This window comes from Nicotiana tabacum, chromosome 20 (genome assembly GCF_000715075.1).
Source record: "Nicotiana tabacum cultivar K326 chromosome 20, ASM71507v2, whole genome shotgun sequence".
Taxonomy (NCBI): Eukaryota; Viridiplantae; Streptophyta; class Magnoliopsida; order Solanales; family Solanaceae; genus Nicotiana; species Nicotiana tabacum.
The window spans coordinates 97,574,779-97,589,208 of record NC_134099.1 but is presented as its reverse complement, the minus strand read 5'-3'; the positions used below and the strand labels follow the sequence as shown (position 1 = coordinate 97,589,208).

The window sequence follows — 14,430 nt, the reverse complement described above, 5'->3', positions numbered from 1 at the left end:
GAAGGGTGTCTATGGCTTCTTCATTCATCTTCTTGTTGCTCCATGTGACAAGAATATCATCTACATACACTAAGATTATGGCTATATCATCTCCATGTCTCTTTGTGAATAAAGAGTGATCATAAGAACTCTGCTTATAGACTGCTTCTACTAAGGCATCAGTGAGCTTGATGTTCCATTGTCGTAAAGCCTGTTTCAAACCATAAAGTGACTTAAGTAACTTGCATACTTTATGCTCCCCCTGTCTGTGAAAACCTTGAGGAAAATCCATGTATACTTCTTCAAATAAATCTCCTTGTAAGAAAGCATTATTGACATCCATTTGTGAAAGATACCAATCTCTTGAGGCTGCAATAGCTATCAATGTTCTCACTGTTACCATCTTTGCAACTGGTGAGAACGTTTCATGATAATCCAAACCTTCTTGTTGTGTGTACCCTTTTGCCACTAACCTGGCCATGTACTTGTATATTTCTCCATTAGCTTTGTACTTGACTTTATATACCCATTTATATCCCACATCTTGTTTGCCTACTGGGAGATCAACAATTTCCCAAGTGTGGTTGTCCAAGGTAGTTATTTCCTGGCTCATGGCTTCTATCCACTTCTTATCTTGAGATGCCTCTTTAAAGCTTCTTGGTTCTGCAATAGTTGAGATAAGACCAATGTAGGATTGATAGGAGTCAGGAAGATGATCATAAGATATATGAGCATTAATAGGGTACTGACAAAAGGCTGAAGTTTTCTTCCCAGTAACATAGTCCTTTAGCCATGTGGGAGGCTTAGAGACTCTACTAAGTCTACCCTTGTTTGGTTCTTGGACATCACATTGATCCCCTACAGCTAACTCTTCAAATTGTTCACTTGCATTCTAGTCAACAGCATGCTCATCTGCATCTTGTTCATTAATGACCATCTGTTGCCGGTTCATCTCAGCTGGTATGCTAGAATCTAAGATGTTATTAGTGCTATTGGAACTGATATTTGCCTCAGAGTTGGCCAGATTTTCCTCTACATCTGCTGTATTCTCCAAATCTGCTCTAATCTCACCCAACTATGCCTTATAAAAAGACAATGCGGATGTTGCAAATATAACCTGAGTATTTATATCCAGAGTCGAATCCACAGATAATTAACCTATCAATTACTTTCGTTGGACTTACTAAATTCTTTAGAATCAACTTCCCCAAACGTTGTGAATAACAGTTGATGGTATATTTAATAACTAAGATTGAAAGTCAATAAACAGTTGTAAACTAAATACGCTTAAGTTGTGAACAATAATGAGAAAGTTCTAAGGTAGTGATTTCCCCTATTGATGGAATCCCTTCTGTTTATGTTTCATATAGATTTACCAACACCTCTATATCAACCATGAACACTCTTTTTACCGTGAATCTCTCCCGAGTAATCCTGATAATTTACTAGGCGCACTCTCCCGAGATACACTAGCTGGCTTTGTTTATTATAGTTCACTTTAGATTGCACCCAAGACTTCGTTATCCCTAATCCCACCTTTAAACCCGCAATTATAGATCCCTCTTATACTTTGGGAGTGATTTTGTTCAACAATTACCTAAATATGCGCTCTCTCCCGAGTTATGCATACTAAATAGGCACAGCTAATTGAGGATCCTGTCAATTAACTACAACAAACACGTAGTTGAACAAAGAGAGATTAAACTGGCAAACTATATTAACATAATCAAGAAGTTCATCCTTCAATAGGTTCCATCAAAATCCTAGACAAAGGATTTAGCTACTCATGACAATGGGTAAATAAACTATGAAAATATTCATGATCAAAATTGCAAGAAAAATAAAGAGAAGAAGAAAATTTGATGTTTTGGGTGATCTCCCACACTTGTTCTTCTTTCCAAAGTACTTTCTAAAAAATTACATGCCTCCCTTAGACGAGTTTTATTGTTTAATATAGGGTTTTGCGATAAAAATCCCATGTTTTGCACTTCAGTCCCTCAATTTTCCGCTTTCTATCGCGGTCCTACCGCGGTCACGCCAGGACCACAGCTAACTAGCCTCTCAGAATCCGCAACAACCTTCTGACACGGTCCGACCACGGTTACGCCGGGACCGCGACAGTCTATCGCCAGTTCTGGTTTTGCTGCCTTCGCGTGGTGCACTTAGCGGATATTGTAAGATTGGCCTCTTTTTCTCCGTAATTGATCCCAAAAGTAATCCATAGACTTCTTTTATTGTATATAGCCTGCAAAGCATTAAAAGCACTAATCAGAGCATTTTGTTATCACTTTTTACCATAAAAACTATACAAGAAGGTGTTTCTTTAGGGCCTAATTATAGTCCAATTCACCTATTATCAACACCCCACACTTAAATCTTTGCTCGTCCTCGAGCAAGTTGAACCACACTTCTAGGACTAATCGTTCGATGCATTACCCAGTTTATGTCACACCCTCCATTATGAAAGAACAACCTAAGCAGTGCAACAGCTACACCTCATATGAAGACTCTAATGTCATGCCATACTCGTGCTTACTCTAGTTACTCTAAACAGAGGTAAAAACTTGCTTTTTCTTCCTGAGTCACATGCCCCTCACATCATATTTCTGAGAGAAGTTCCACACACATAAAATCAAGCAACAAGGAACTATAGACAGAACGAATCCGCTCACTCTCAATGAAGAACATTCACATGCCACACAGATACACCATAAGCTTGCCCTTAGTGTAATACTCTACTAATCGAGTTGTTCAGTCCAAGATCAAGAGGTCTTTATTTGGTTATAATGTAGGCTAAGGGACGGGTAGGATATATTTGGATATAGTGACTAACCTCCCTAAGCACTTTTAATACAATCGTTCCCTTTATTCCAATTTCCATGTTCAACCCAATCATTCTTCCACACTTGTTTCATAGGCTACCCCCACTTTTCTTTAGGTGCAACTGGCCTCTCTTTTTTTTAACAGCTATTGCACCATTCAAGTATTTTCCTGATTTTCTTTTTCCCACTTCATTACTACCCCACACTTTGACTTTTATATGCTCTTTAACGATTCAAGTGCTTCTAGGAGGTACAGGTTCAAACAGTCAAACTATTCAAACACAGGGATGTAGGTTGTTGTAAGGTTATCAAAGAACAGGCTTCAGGCTCGAAGGGGTTAACTATGGCAATATGTACAGGTGGATTCATAAGTATACAGGCTACACAAGGAAATGCCTCAATCATCTCTAAGACCAAACAACTTCTATTTCGCTTTGCAAACACACAGGGCAAGTTCTAGGTATCGCATGCAAGCACAGAATACAAGTATTATCTCACACACACTTGGCATGTAACTCATTCCGAATTAGTTTGTCAACACACTCACGTGAGCGTTCAAGAAAGACAAGGTGTGCAGAATTAAGGCATAAAATTACGAGTCTACAAACGAGCCTAGACGTCGCACCCTCAAGTTCGTTTTTAGTTATTTGCAGGTGTGTACTTTACGGGTTGCATTCTTTCCTTCACCCATCTTGCTCCAATAGAGTCCTAAAAATATTAAAGAAAAATCTACCTGACCCGGTTCAAGAAAAGCCCTTGGAAAAGAACCGTGGTCAAAAGAAAAACCAAGGAGGAAGTACTACACTACCTAAAAAGAAAAATAAAATAATTTTTTTTTTAAATGGACTACTTCCCTCAAGAGTACTGTCCAAGTGGTCCGTCCTCAGGAAGAGTCTCCTACATTTATTTATTTTACAACCAATGTATATGTATACTAACAATACACCACTAAAGCAAGTCTCCCACCCCACGCAAAAAGAAAATGGCATGTCCCCATGTCATAACACAAATAAAGTGCAGAAGGGTAAGAAGACTTCCCTGAGCGTCACTCGGAGTCGGAGACGGTGCTGGGATCCACATGACAAGCTCTCCCCAAAGCATGGAACCAAGCCATCATCCGGCTCTCAGACCTGGCATGCCGCTGAGACATGGCATCCATACGCACATGCAAGCCATCCACCGAGGAGCGAAGATATGCTACCTCTTCCTTCAAAGAATGCAACATGGGACGACTGGACTATGATGTAGAGAACCCTGCCCCAGTATGGGGTGGCTGAGAGGATCCGGTTCCATCATAGGATCTCCTGGATGGTGCCATGGGTGCTGGGGCGTCATCCGCATCATCAAGCCCAATGGTTGTGGGTGCATCTTTGCCCACTATGATCTTTGAAGCTCTGAATGCCGCTTTTGCGGGCAAAGCTCCATCTATAGGATTGGTGGGGACACCATCCAGCAGACACAACCTCGTCACAAGTGAGGGGAAGTAAAACCTCTTAGATAACAGAGGTGACCGAAGGATCATTTCATCTCCAATAATTCTCGCCACATCAAAGTTTTTCTTGGTGACGAAGTACCATACCAATAGAGCCCGTAGGTGGTTCACATCTGTCGTGTTGCCCGTAAGCAATAACCGGCTGCAAATAATGGTGAACCAGCACTTAGCCTCATATGTGAACAACTTGGAGTGAAGGGTAATGTTTTCCTATATCTAGATTGGTCGACCCCCTGCGCAAATTGTCTCAATCATAGTGTCCCAAATGACCCCTTGGGCGTCGTGGTAATGATCAATGTCACCTGTGAACTGGGGCAGCTGCAAGACCTGGCGAATCTTCAGAATTGAGGCATCTACCACCCTACCCCGCACAATCACAGGCTGGCACAAATTTTTCGGGCAGTTCGCGTAGAACTCCCGAACTATCATCGGGTTTTCCATCTCAGGTTCATTAAACAAGAACTCTATCTCCCTCTATCTGATTTCCTCATACATGTCTACTTTTTCCATACGGAGGACAGCCCTGTCAATAGGAATCTCAGGGATAAAGCTTTTGGTGGCCTTAGCATGAAACACGTTCTCGGCCTCCTGTGACTAGATCCTGGTGGCATCATATGTTGGCATTTGGGAAGTGCTTGCTGAGCTCTTTCGCCTCTTTCGGGCCATATTACCTGCAGACAATTTAGGGTAACAATCAGATGCATCCTAACATGTGCCAATCGGATGGGTACTCAGACTTCGCCACCCGATGGCACCAAACAGTTTCTTTTTGTCAAACAATGCCAGTATACCTAATTAGTAAGGTGCCCAAAGTTGACAACCTCCACTATTGCCCTCACACCACTATTAATTCTACAATTCCGCCATATAATACCCCACACAATCTCCCACAAGTGAATCATGTCAAATGCTACCACCACCACAAACTAAGAAGGGCACAAAGTGCTCCAAAATTTTATAACATACCCCCAATTTTTGGCCATTTAGACCCCTCCACCAAGCTTCACTCTAAAAATTTGTTTAGGCCTCTAAACATTCTAAAAATTTCCCCCAAGTTAAGCACAATGAAAACCCAACCATTTAAACATCAATCATGGACAAAAGAAGCAAATAATGGATAAAAGGAAAGAAAAGGAAGAAAGAAAAAAAAATTACACTAAAACACTATACTAAGTTATGTAAAAGAAAGAGAAAAGAATAGAGAAGCTTACCTTGAGAAGGAATGGAAGGGATATGTTGTGGAGAGAGAAAGATGGAGAAGAAAGGAGGGGCAACAATGTGGGTTTGAGGGATGGGAGATGGTGTGAAAGAGAGAAGAGAAGAGAGAATGGGATGGGGGATGCGGGTGGTGGGAAGAAAAGAAGGGTTTGGGGGAATAGTGGGGGGTTAGGTTTATTAAAAGGGGGGGGGATAAAAAAAAGAGGAAAAAAGAAAAAAAATCTGCACTTACCTGGCCCACGCTGGTCTGCCACGGTCCTACTGCGGTTACGCTGGGACTGCGGTAGACCCCTTTCAGAGGTTGTATCTGACCGCGGTCCTACCGCAGGTACGCTGGGACCGCGGTCCTACCGCAGGTACGCTGGGACCGCGGTAGACCCCTATTAGAGGGTGTATTTGACCGCGGTCCTACCGGTTACGCTAGTACCGCGGTAGACTTCTTTTAGAGGAGTTCCTTGACCGTGGTCCGACCGCGGTTACGCTGGGACCGCGGTCTGGGTGTGTTCCTGCTACTTTACATTTTTTTTAAAAGTTATGCATTACATTACAACACATTCGTGGGTTGCGTCCCATGCAGCGCCTGATTTAACGTCGCGGCACGACGCAGATGAGCACATTTAAGGCTTGCTCGACCTCTATGGTTCAGTCAGGTGTAGCTCAGACACTTCCTTTGGTTCGCTCATGCCCACATATAGTTTCAATCTCTGCCCATTGACTCTAAATGTACGAGAGTCTTTCTCTGTGGCAATCTCGACAGCACCTGAAGGGAAAACTTCGACCACTCTAAATGGTCCAGACCATCGCGACCTGAGTTTACCCAGAAATAGCCTTAATCGTGAGTTATAAAGCAACACCATATCTCCAGGATTGAAATTTCGCTCCATAATGTTCTTGTCGTGCAACCTCTTCATTCTTTCCTTGTACAACCTTGTGCTCTCAAAAGCAAGATGTCTGAACTCGTCGAGCTCATGCAATTCTGTGATCCTCGTTGTGCCCGCAGCCTCGATGTCTAGATTCAGCTGTTTCAGTGCCCACCACGCTCTATGTTCAAGTTCCACTAGCAAATGGCAGGCCTTCCTGAACACCAACTTATATGGTGACATACCAATCGGTGTTTTAAAAGCAATTCTATAGGCCCAGAGTGCATCATCTAACTTTTTCGCCCAATCAGTTCTTGTGGCGTTCAGAGTCTTGGTTAGCACACTCTTTATTTCTCTGTTGGACACTTCAACATGCCCACTAGTTTGCTGGTGATAAGGGGTAGCCACCTTGTGGCGTACATCATACTTTGCAAGCAACTTCTCGAAAGCTCTATTACAGAAGTGAGTGCCTCCGTCACTGATAATCGCTCTTGGTGTCCCAAATCTAGTGAATATGTTCTTCTTCAAAAACCCCACCACCACTCTTGCATTATTAGTGGGCAACGCTGCAGCTTCTACCCATTTGGACACGTAATCCACAGCAACAAGTATGTACTTATTACCATAGGAGCTAACGAAGGGACCCATGAAGTCAATCCCCCAGACATCAAACACTTCCACCTCTTGAATTGGGTTCATGGGCATCTCATGGCGACGGGAAATGGTCCCGGTCCGCTGACATTCATTGCAGCCCTTCACCCATTGGTGTGTATCTTTAAACACTGTTGGCTAATAGAATCCGGCCTCAAGCACTTTTGCAGCTGTCCTGACCCCTCCAAAATGTCCTCCATAAGCCGATGCGTGATAAGCCTGCAAAATAGAAGATTGTTCTATCTCGGGGACACACCTCTGGATCATATTGTCACCATAAATTCTAAACAGGTAAGGCTCATCCCAATAATACATGCGGCAGTCATGATAAAACTTTTTCTTTTGTATAGATGAAAGGTCATAGGGAACTATACCGCAGGCCAGGTAATTTACAAAATCTGCATACCATGGCGCTTTCTCAAGATTAGTAGCGAGCAGCTGCTCGTCTGGAAAGGTTTCCAGAATATCTTCAGCCTCAACTGCATTTTCAGCTCCCTCAAGTCGTGATAGATGATCAGCGACTTGCTTCTCTATGCCCTTACGGTCACGAATTTCAAGGTCGAATTCTTGCAGCAGCAACACCCAATGAATCAGGCGCGGCTTAGACTCCTTCTTCTCAATCAAGTACCTGAGAGCTGCATGATCAGTGTATACAATTACCTTAGAACCAATCAGATATGATCTGAACTTGTCGAAGGCAAACACCACAGCCAACATCTCCTTCTCAGTCACAATATAGTTCAGTTGGGCTCCACTCAGCGTTCTACTCGCATAGTAGATTGGATGTATCAGCATGTCCTTCCGCTGTCCCAGCACTGCCCCCACTGCGTAGTCATTGGCATCACACATGAGTTCGAATGGTTGCTCCCAGTTGGGGGCAACAATGATAGGTGTTGTGACTAGTCTCTTTTTCAGCTCCTCGAATGCTACCCTGCAATCATTAGAAAACAAGAAAGGGTGATCTTTTTCTAACAACTTACATCTTGAGCTCCCCGGTTTCACAATCAATGAGAGCTCTCCTGTGGCCAAGAATGGTCTTCCCAAAATTATGGGAATCTCTTCATCCACTCTGCAGTCTAAGATCACAAAATCTGCAGGGAACATAAATTTCCCTACCTGAACTAGCACATCATCCAGTATACCAGAGGGTCGTTTCACTGTCCTGTCAGCTAGCTGCAACAACATAGAGGTGGGTCTAGCTCTTCCAATGCCCAGCCTCTTATAAATCTCCAGGGGCATAAGATTGATGTTGGCCCCTAGATCACACAGTGCTTTAGCAAAAGAAAAATTACCAATAGTGCATGGAATTGTAAAGCTCCCTGGGTCAGACAGCTTTTCTGCAATTGGTCTAGTCACCACTGCACTACATGTCTGAGTAAGAGTAACTGTGGCCAAGTCTTGGAAATCAAACTTTCGAGACATCAAGTCCTTCATCATTTTTGCATACCCAGGCATCTCCTTCAAAGCTTCAATCAATGGTATGTTTACCTGGATTTGTTTTAGCATTTCGAAGAACTTCTTGTATTGTTCCTCCTTTTGGTACTTAGCCAGCCTCTGAGGGAAAGGTGCAGGAGGTCTCTTCTTCCCAATCAACTAGGATTGATCCTTATCAGCTGCTACATCAACTACTGGTTCCTGGACTGTCTCAGTTTCTTTCTCGGTCACATTCTGAATGCTATTTTCTTCCTGGGCAGGCTGGACTGGCACCTCCGTCAGTTTCGTTGACTCATCCAGCTCAATGGACACTGGCATAAGTGTCTCAGCTTGTCTAGTTTCTCGAGCACTCTCTTGCTCTACATCCAGATCTCTGCCATTACATAGACTTACCGCCATCAGCTGCTTTGGGCCTTGATCTTTTGGATTTATCTAGGTGTTTGCAGGTAGTGTCCCATGAGGACGATTGTTCAGAGACATAGAAATTTGGCCCACCTGCACTTCAATATTCTTGATTGCTGCATCATGTGCATCCACCATGCTGCTGCTGAGGAGGGTGATACCCTTGCTGCTGATTCTGATTATTATATCCTGTGACCTAGGGTAAGGTGCCATATTGTTAGGGGGTCTCATACCTCCCATGTTTCTATTGTTGAACTGTGGATGGACTGGCCTGTATTGCTGATTTTGCTGGCCCCAATTCTGACCACCTTGTCTCTGGACTCCATAATTAGACACATAATTCATGTCTTCAGGGTAGTGGTGATGATCATGTTCTGTATTCCATTGGTTACCGATTGGCTGAGTAATGCAAGATGCGCACAAGCCCCCATTGGTAGTATCTACGATGTGTACCTGCTGCTTCTGCCCTGACTCTTCCATCTTTTTGGTGAGTACACTCATCTGTGTCAATAAGGTGGTCATATTTTCAGCCATAGAGTTGGATGGATCTAAGGGCACTGAGTGAACCACTGGAGTGATAGGTGCATTCCTGGTTGTCCATCCCAAATTTTGTGCATCTTGTCGAGCAGACTCTGGCCTTCTCTCCATGTTTTGCTCAAAAATGCTCCACCAGCTGAAGCATCAACAATGTTCTTCACGCTATCTGATAATCCCATGTAAAACCGCTGCCCCAACATCAGATCTGGAATACCATGGTGCGGGCATATAACCAGCATCCCTTTAAAATGCTCCCATGTTTCATGCAGTGTCTCCATTGGTCTCTGTTTAAAACTCAAAATTTCATCAATTTGTTGAGCAGTCTTATTGGGTGGGTGGAACTTGTTATGGAATTGCCTGACTAACTCATCCCAAGTTGTTATAGAATTTATGGGAAATGAGTTTATCCAAGTCTGGGCAGCTCCTGTCACTGAGAATGGAAACAATAATAACTTGATTGCTTCAGGAGTTACATTGGGTTGCCTTTGGGTTTTGCAGATAGAGAGGAAGTTCTTCAAGTGCTGCTGAGGATCTTCGACTTGCGACCCCGAAAATAGTCCCTTGTTCTGCAACAAGTGCAACATGTTATTCGTAATTTGGAATGACGCAGCCTGTATCTGCGGAACTACAATGGTTATGGACAGATTTTCAGCTATGACTATTTCGACTTGTGCAGTTGTTGGTTGTTGTTTGTTTTTCCGATTAGCCCGATTCAAGGCCTTGAAAACTTTCTCGAGATCTGATAATGCTTCAAATACTTCACCAAATCTCGATGAGTTTCTAAGCATGCACCTGTGCAACCAAGTCAACAAACGTTAAAATTTCAATGTAAAAATTGGGTATAGAGAAAGAATGATTACAATAAGAATTTTTGTACTTCTTTCAATTGTAATTGATAACACCGTTAATTTCCCGGCAACGGCGCCAAAATTTGATCTCGCCCAACTATGCCTTATAAAAGGACAATGCGGACGTTGCAAATATAACCTGAGTATTTATGCCCAGAGTCGAATCCACAGAGAATTAACCTATCAATTACTTTCGTTGGACTTACTAAATTCTTTAGAATCAACTTCCCCAAACATTGTGAATAACAGTTGATGGTATATTTAATAACTAAGATTGAAAGTCAATAAATAGTTGTAAACTAAATATGCTTAAGTTGTGAACAATAATGAGAAAGTTCTAAGGTAGTGATTTCCCCTATTGATGGAATCCCTTCTGTTTATGTTTCATATAGATTTACCAATACATCTCTATCAACCATGAACACTCTTTTTACCGTGAATCTCTCCCGAGTAATCCCGATAATTTACTAGGCACACTCTCCCGATATACGCTAGTTGGCTTTGTTTCTTATAGTTCACTTTAGATTGCACCCAAGACTTCGTTATCCCTAATTCCGCCTTTAAACCCGTAGTTATAGATCCCTCTTATACTTTGGGAGTGATGTTGTTCAACAATTACCTAAATATGCACTCTCTCCCGAGTTATGCATACTAAATAGGCACAGCTAATTGAGGATCCTGTCAATTAACTACAACAAACACGTAGTTGAACAAAGAGAGATTAAACTGACAAACTTTATTAACATAATCAAGAAGTTCATCCTTCAATAGGTTCCATCAAAACCCTAGACAAAGGATTTAGCTACTCATGACAATGGGTAAATAAACTATGAAAATATTCATGATCAAAATTGCAAGAAAAATAAAGAGAAGAAGAAAATATAATGTTTTGGGTGATCTCTCACACTTGTTCTTCTTGCCAAAGTACTTTTTAAAAAATTACATGCCTCCCTTGGACGAGTTTTATTGTTTAATATAGGGTTTTGGGAAAAATATTCCGTGTTTTGCACTTCAGTCCCTCAATTTTCCGCTTCTTATCGCGGTCCTACCACGGTCACGCCAGGACCGCGGCCAACTAGCCTCTCAGAATCCATAATAGCCTTCTGCCACGGTCCGACCACGGTTACGCCAGGACCGCGGCAGTCCATCACCAGTTCTGGTTTTGCTGCCTTCACGTGGTGCACTTAGCGAATATTGTAAGATTGGCCTCTTTTTCTCCGTAATTGATCCCAAAAGTACTCCATAGACTTCTTTTATTGTATATAGCCTGCAAAGCATGAAAAGCTCTAATCAGAGCATTTTGTTATCACTTTTTACCATAAAAACTATACAAAAAGGTGTTTCTTTAGGGCCTAATTATAGTCCAATTCACCTATTATCATGCTCCCTCTGAAGAAGTGTCAGACACAATATCTTGGTCATCATCTAAGCTGGTAATATGAGGCCTTGTTTCTGGTGTAGGAATTGAATCCAGCAGGAATGGATCACCATCTTTATTGTCTACATGGTTCCTTTCCTTGAAAGGAAAAACAGTTTCCTTGAAGAAAACACCTCTGCTTATCAAGAAAGTTTTAGGCTCCATGTCATATAATATGTACCCTTTTTGTGTTTCTGAATAACCCATAAACACTATTCTTTTAGCTCTTGCAGCAAATTTATTTACCTTTGGTAAAACACTGCCATATCACAAACACCCTCAAATGCTCCAGTTTTGGTGCTCTGCCATGAACCACTTCATAAGGTGACTTGCCTTTGAGGACTACAATTGGTAGCTTATTAATTAGGTAAACTGCAGTTCTAATACATTCTCCCCAGAATCTAATTGGAACTAAACTCTGAATTTTTAAGGCTCTTGCAACCTCCAAGATATGTCTATGTTTCTTTTCCACAATACCATTTTGTTGTGGAGTACATGGGCAACTACTTTGATGGATTATTTCAAGATCAGAAAAATCAAGCACTCCATTTAGAATTGAAAAATTATGTACCATTGTCAAATCTCAGTACTTTAATATTCATACCAAACTGGTTTTTTATCATTGAAAAGAATTTAGTCAACACAACTATCACTTCACATTTAGACTAAATCAAACATACCCATGTATATCTACTATAATCATCAACAATTGAGACAAAATAATATTTTCTATCATATGTAGGCTGCTTATAAGGACCCCAAACATCTCGATGTACAAGTTCAAAGCTACCATCTGTTTTACTTGTGCTGTCTGGAATGTTGTCTTGTGTAGCTTTGCCATTAGAAATATTGGACACTCCTGCTGAGCATGTTCATCTGTCAAACCTTTCAAGATGGAAATGTGCTGCATTGTCTTCATTGAGGGGTTTCCTAACCTTGAATGCCATAATTTTGTATTATAGTTTCCTTTTATCACTGTTGTTTTGCTATTGGTTTTATTGCTTCTCTAAGGATATAAAAACCATCTATTTCTCTACCAATCCCATCATCTTGCCACTGTAAAGACCCTGTAAAAGACAGAAGTCATGAAAAAATTTAACAGTGCAAACAAGGTCCTTGGTCAGTTTTGACACTGAAAGTAGATTGAACTTGAAGTCTAGCACATATAGAACATCTTTTATCCTCTGTCCCTCTAGGATTATTGCACTTCATATATCTGTTATTTGTGATTTGTTTCCAGTTGGAACTTGTACCTTTCTACCTATCTGACTTCCTAGCTTATTGATATCAACTAGTTTCTCCTTGCAGGATGTGATACAATCAGAGGCCCCTGAGTTAATGATCTATTCAAAAAGACAATCACTTGATAGCATGGAAACAATACCTGTCATGTTGACCTTACAATCAGCAGTTGAAGATTTGTTTAGCAAGTCTACAAGTTGTTTATACTTCTCCTCTGTAAAATAATGGCCTTAAGACTGGTCTTCAGTAGAGTTGTGTCCTTCAGCAGAATTACTTCCTTCGACTGCTATATTATTTGCCTAAGTTTTGAAGCCACCAGAACCCTTCTCATGCATTGACTTTCTTTTTCTTTTGAAATCGGGTGGATATCCCACAATTCTGTAGCAATTCTCCTTTTGATACCCTTTATACCCACAATGTTCACATACTACATCAAACCTTTTGCCTTTCATCATTTGTCCCCTGCCAACTAACATGGTCAATGGCTCATTATTCATATCCATTACACCAAGAGCCCTTTGGCTTTCTTCTTGAATCACTAAGGCATATGCCTCATTATTGATAGCACAGGAGTTTTTAACAAAATTTGACTGCGAACATGAGCATAAGTCTCATTTAATCCTACTAGAAATTGTACCAGACGCTGTTGATAAATCATTTCAAAAAATGGTTCTGATTCCTTACAATTACATCCTTTACCTGGTATTAAAGTGTCTTGTTCATCCCAAGAATCCTTCATTTTAGTAAAGTATTTGGTAACATAATCAGTACCTTGAGTTCGGGTTCCGATCTGAGTCCAAAGGTGATAGAATCTAGTCAAATTAGATTTTCCAAACCTTTCCTTGAACTCAGCCTAGACCTTCGTTGCATTTGATGCGTAGACGATGCTCGACAATAGCTGCTGCGACACACATCTCCCAATCTACGAGAGAACCATAGCATTACATTGTTCTCACAGATCTGCTAATTCTCCTTTGTATAAACTCTTCACACATGTTCCTTCTACAAAACCTAGCTTGTTCTTTCCCAATAAAGCCAAACGCATCGATCTACTTCACAATCCACAATTTTCAGGACCTGTTAGCTTGATATCTATTAGAACTGCTCCAGGCGTATCGAATGGTTGAAGATAGAGTGGATGACGATGGTCAATTTGAGGTGTTGAGGTATCTCCCATGGCGGACCAGCTGGTTGAAGGAGAAGAAGAGAAGCAGATTCAGAGCCCTAATCACTACTCTGATACCATGTTAGAAGAATCTAGAAGCTAAGAAGAGAGAATCAAAGCTGAAGAAATGAAATCTCATTAGCATTTTTTATTCTTCAATGTACAGCAGTGTGTATTTATACATTGTATCAACTAACCGACTCAACTAACCGACTCAAATACAAAGGTCACGTGAGTCACGTGACTTCAATAATAACATAAGAGAAAATTCAAGAAAAAGAAAGCACAATGTCAAAGTAACAACTACTGTGACTCCGTCACCGTGAAGAACGTGAAAATAAGAGACATGAAGGAGTCATTTTC

The 14,430-nt window shown here is 41.4% G+C and overlaps 1 non-coding gene across 1 annotated transcript; it reads left to right on the top strand.

Moving 5' to 3' along the window:
• Positions 1-9,605: 9,605 nt before the first annotated feature.
• LOC142174980 (small nucleolar RNA R71) lies at positions 9,606-9,712 on the top strand. Its single transcript, XR_012704177.1, has one exon. It is a non-coding gene; the product is annotated as a small nucleolar RNA R71 (small nucleolar RNA).
• The last annotated feature ends 4,718 nt before the right edge of the window (positions 9,713-14,430 follow it).